We start from the raw sequence: 5,784 nt of genomic DNA on the forward strand, positions 1-5,784 counted from the left end.
ACTAACCAAGCGCACCCTTCCAATCTTATCAAGGTATTTGCTCATCACTCCCTAATATCTCTATGTAAACATATCTGCAGGGAATGATGAGGTCGGAGCCTAGACGCCAAAATCTAAATATGTTATACTGCTGTAATAAACATTTAATACGTGAGTTATCTGACTGAAAAGATATTGTCCTACTACGCTTCATTGGTGATGGCAAGAGGAGCATGCATGCTGCTGTTTTTAAAGTAGATTAGTGATGAATCACCCTTCTGTGTGAAACACACATTAAAAATAGCCAAATTTTAAACATAATCCATGAAAAAGAAGAAAAGTAGAAATGCATAGTAAAATAGTATATATTACTACTACACTACCTATGTTATGTAACTTAAAAATATTAACTTTAGGTGTTAGGAGTGAAGATTAGTCCTAAACACTTGTTGTGTTCTGGTTGCAGAATGATGTAGACAGTTGGAGAACAATTAGATTTTTTAAAAATGCGATATTTTTCCTGAGCAACTTTGAATTATTCTCCCTAATGATGTACAGATCTTTAGGCATTTAATTATCTCAACTGCCTTGAAAAATAGTACATATAGCTGCAGTAAATGGAGAAAAAAATCTCCCCTAGGTTTGGGCTAATCCCTCAATTTTTAAAACATGTGGATCTGTCCCATTTACTGATACACCCGACAATTATACAGACTTACAGCAAGCTTCCTGATCAAATGATCAGTTTTTGTTTTGTGTCTCCACTTCTGTTCATATGCATGACCTCTCTATTTCTCTCTCTATATATATACTCCATAATCTAGATCTGTAACCAAATCCTATTTAAATTGCCGTTATGTATCACTGCACAATGGCAGTAATTGCAGTTATGTTAGGTACTCTAGCTGTAGCTGGCTGGTTAAACTCACTGGATCTGTTTGAACCATGTGCCCTCACGTCTTTGGTTACTTCGATTCACTCTAAACTCCCTGAAAATACCTCATATAATAACTAATTGAGATCTCTTTCTTACCACAAATACCTACTGCACTACACATATAAATCTACGTAGAAAAGAAGAAAGTCATTAAAAGTTATGAACTAACTAACTTATTTACCACAGAAAGACACTCTGGCTTGGCTAAGGAAGTACAATGAAATGGGAATCTGATACCAGAGAGAAAAGAGACACAAATAAGTTAATAGGTTATCTAATGTTATCTAAATGAACCCCTTAATTTTAGTATTTCACAACTCAGCCTCCTACCATCCCACAAACAACACTCATTTAATGACACCAGGGTACATACAGTGCTATGCCGATGAGCTGAACATCGACAATGGTGCCGTTTGCAGTGTGTTCACAGCTGATAGCTGCTGACCCGTCTGAGTTTACGGTCTGGTTCTGTGGTTGAATCACCTCAAAACCTGATGGATGAAAAGGAAGAGTAGCAGCTCTTGGAAAAAACTTACTACAACACTGACTACAAATTCTTTTACAGCAACAAATGCAGAAACATTTTAGGTCGTATGAAGGAAAAGCACTTGTAAACCAATGGTTGATCAGACAAATTTCATTAGATCGTTAGTTGAATTATTATTATTGGTCATATTGTTATGTTTAAAATACAACAAATAAGAATACAAGATCACATTTAAAAAAAAAAGAAGTATGTAAATTCCTATAGACAGTAGGGGGGAACTGGGAGTCCTACCATGGCTTTTGTGGAAGGTGAAGCTCAAATAAACTGTGAAGCTGATGAAGATGTTGAAGCGGCAAGCTTGAACTGTCATCTTTGCGTTTCTGCTCCCTCTCACGCTGTGGTATAAACTGAATCACAACAAAAAAAAAAACAATGTTAACCAACACTAAAACCACAAACAGCTCATTCTGTTGCTGAGTGAGCTCCTAATTCAACAGGAAAAAGGAACCTTTGAGGTTAAACTAGATGCTGATCTAACCAAATGCTGTGTCTTTCTGGTCCCTGCACTTCATTGCCTTCATGTCTCTGCACTCTCCACTTATTAACTGTCACTCAAACTGTTGTTTTTGTAGTTTCTGTGTGCCACATTTTCCTGTTGCCAACACACGTCATGCAATAACGTATCATTTTCTTTTGTTTTTATAGACCAAAAGGAAGAATAAATCATACCACTTCCTGCTCAGCGGGAAATGTGATATATATTTGTTTCCTTCTGTGGAAAGTTTTAGAATTTGCAATTTAGGGCCACACATTTGGTGACTTTTGTATCAGAGAACAGTAAGCAGGCCTTTTTAAAAAGAAAAACAGTTTTATGTTTCATTATTTGATGTTTTACTGTTTAATTAGCTCTTTATCATAAAATCCTGAAATAGTTCAGCAGTACCCAAAACCTTGAATTAGAGCTTTTATTCTCTGCCTGATTGGACCCGGCCCGAGCCATCCTGCTAGGTTTGGGCCCAAAACTGCTGCCATAGATCAGGCTCGAATCGGGCTTGGACAGATATTATTTTATACATATTTCATATTTTATTAATAATACACAAGACTGTGATTAATCAGTGAATTTGTCATTTATTTGTTCTGATAATACTTTGTCCTATATTATATGCACAATGTAGTTTACTTTAGCTTGTAATAATTATTCAGATTATTTATTTTAAGTAGAAATCCAGGTTTGGTTCAGGCTCAGGCCCAAACCTGCTTCCGTGGTTTTGGCTCAGACAGAATTTTTTTGCTCTGGTCGGGTCAGGCCTAATATTTTGGGTCTGATCAAAGCTCTACCTTGAATCCCGACTTTAAATGTACCATTAAATATGATGCTACCACAGTGTAGTAGACCAGTATTCCAAAAAGCGAAACAAAATAAAATGTTAAATCTAGAGTTGAAACAATTAGTCACTTAATGGATCAGTCCATTGCATGCTTACAACACCACGTCATAAAACACCAACTAAAGACCTTCAGCTAAGAAGAAGCTAACTCAGTTCTCGGCTCACATTGGTCCTGCAAAATATGGCATAAAGTAAGATGGAAAATAGTGATATGAGGCACTGAATTTGATAAATAAAATTAGGCAAGAACAGTCCTCTGAGCTCCCAGTCTGGGCAGTCAAGACCATCAACATATATGAAGATGGACAACATGACAAAAGGAACTTTTAAGGTTGAACTAGATGCTGATCTAACCAAATTCTGTGTCTCTCTGGTGCCTTTGCTTCATGCCTCTGCAATCAAGTATTAATTTTTCTTCGTTTAGGTTTTAATTAGTTATTTGAAGGTATAAAAAGTGGGTTTCATGTCAGCTGAGCCCTGTTAACGATTGAGTCGGGCATATGGATGGCAACCTGGATCACTACTGCATAATGCAAGATGGCAGTGGCCGTATCCAGGATATTTTGGCTTCATTTTTGTACAGTGGGAGGGAATGGAGACACGACATCCATCTTTTAAATGTCGGTGGTCAAGACCATTAGCTGGATTTAGCAGCAGTTAGCAAGTTACTTCAGTAAGTTTAGTTTAGGACTATATAGGACTATATATTTTCTCCATATATAGTCCTGGTCTGAGCTCAGTACAGTTAGGACAGTTCTGTAAAAGTGGCTGCTAAATTGCAAAAAATTCACAATTGCACAATGCTGCTTGAAATCTGAGTCTAAGAGGCACCCTACAGCTCAGCTGGTAGAGCTGGCATGTACCAAGGCTGAGTCCTTGCTTCAGTGGCCATGGGTTCAGCTCCAACCTGTGGCCCTTTGCTGTTGCAACCTCTCTCCCCCCCCCTTACCTGTCTTTTTCAAGCTGTCCTGTCAAATAAAGACAAAAGCCCTCCGAACAATATATTTTTTTAAATTAATAAATCTGAGTCTAAGACATGTATATAAACTGGATTTTGTGATGTCACAACTAGTCTGGAAGCTAATTGTGGTCCAGTATGCAGTAAAGCGTGACATGGAAACATGAAACCTCCAGTTCACATAGGCTAGACTGAAGTGAAACTTTCAGGTATGAGACTTGTTGTGTTGTGAAGTCATACTTCTGAAATAATGAATATCTGCATATTCATAGGTTCTGTTTTTTAATGACAGAGTAGGAGTAGATGTAATTTTTCTTTTGTTTTAAAGTTATTTTTTTGGCCTTCTATTGCCTTTTAATGGATAGTGACAGCTGAAGGTAGACAGGAAAGTGGGGTAAAGAGAGGGGGTGACATGCAGCAAAGGGCCGCAGGTTGGATTCAAACCCTGGGCCGCTGCAGCAATTTGGTCGCCAGCTCTACCAGGTGAGCTAACCAGGCGCCCAGGAGTAGATGTAATTTTAAGAATTTAATTAATTTTTAAGTACCTAGGCCTAATTTAACTTTAGTTACAAAAAAAACATATCTGACATATCTTGAAAGAATCTTTAACTATTTCACACAGTTTATTAAGTTACTGCATAGCAATGCATCATCTTTGTATATGCTGATTCTTAGTTTTAAATCACATAAATAGAAATACTCAAGTAAAGTACAAGAAATGTAGTTCTTGAGTAAATGTTATCATCCACCACTTCTAAAGATTATCCAGACCTCTGTGACAATAGGTTACTGTTGACGGAGAGCTCATTATCATTACTAAGTGTGATAAGTAGGAAAACAAGTTTTGTATTCCTGACTGTCTGCCCTTTAGATTTCCGTTGACAAGGCTGAATTTCATGAGGTTTTAGAAAGAAATCTTGATTTAATCCCCTTCGTGCAAACCAGACTGTATGGTTTGTGTCTGTCCATTATCTACATAAATTCTCTGAAACACAATGAACCCTTTGATTTGATCTGTCGTAACTAAAGTCTGCAGTGTTACTTCACATCCTGTTTTTCAGAGGTTGTGTTTCTGTGAAATTATTGTACGTGTGTGAGACAAAAACCACAAACACAACCAGCATAAGCAGCCTGAATTTTCTCTAATTGATTGATCTAAGGTCCTTCTTCTTTTCTACTTTTCTATCTGTTGTAGCACAATTATCTTGTTAACTTTCTATAGTGAAGAAAGTCAAGCAAAACGAATTAAACAACGACGTTACAGCAGTTATCTTTTTTTATAATCCTGCTTGTTTCTTTAAGGGGTTTGTATTACCTTGCAACCTTCAGCAGTGTTGAAGGAGATATCGCTTAATGGATGTCACCCACTAATCACATGGTCATCGATTCTGCCCATAAGTCAAAGTGTCTTTGTGCAAGACACTAAACCTGATGGTCAGACCAGTACTTTGCATGGTAGCTTGTTGCCATCAATGTGTGTGTGTGTGTGTGTGTGTGGGCGTGTGTGTGTGTGTGTGTGTACAACAAAGGGCAGTGTTTGGTGCTAAAGATATGTGTTTAGTGCTAATAAGCAAATGTTAACACACTGAACTGGTATGGTGAACATGGCAAACAGTATACCTGCTGAACATCAGAATGTTAACATTGTCATTGCGAACACGTTAGCTTGCTGATTTTAGCATTTACCATAATGTACTAAATCACTGTAGACTGAAACCAAGACACTGCATAAGATAAACAACACAAAATATGGGTTTCAGACAAACAACATAAGCCACACACTAAGTATGCCACAAAATCATAAATGCTACTTCTAACGGAAATTATATAAAAGATTTTGTCTGTCCCTACTCAAAGAATATATAAGCTTCTGTTTGTTTTTTATGTGACTAAAATCAAATCATTACACATGATTTATAAACTGAAATAAAAACATAATCTGAAAAATCCTAAACCATACAGCATTATAGCACTGACCAGGTCAGTGGAAATTACATTTCTTGATGATCTTACAACTTAAACAAATGAGTCA

General features: G+C 37.0%; 1 long non-coding RNA gene across 1 annotated transcript; it reads right to left on the reverse strand.

The window, feature by feature from the left end:
• Nucleotides 1–97: 97 nt before the first annotated feature.
• On the reverse strand, nucleotides 98–1,994 carry LOC118338891. The gene is made up of 3 exons (XR_004797290.1): nucleotides 1,942–1,994; nucleotides 1,695–1,810; nucleotides 98–1,407 (listed from the first exon to the last, which is right to left on the reverse strand). It is a non-coding gene; the product is annotated as an uncharacterized LOC118338891 (long non-coding RNA).
• Between the last annotated feature and the right edge of the window lie 3,790 nt (nucleotides 1,995–5,784).

The sequence above is a fragment of the Morone saxatilis genome, unplaced genomic scaffold, assembly GCF_004916995.1.
Source record: "Morone saxatilis isolate NCDOM2014 unplaced genomic scaffold, NCSU_SB_2.0 Contig5, whole genome shotgun sequence".
Lineage (NCBI taxonomy): Eukaryota > Metazoa > Chordata > Actinopteri > Moronidae > Morone > Morone saxatilis.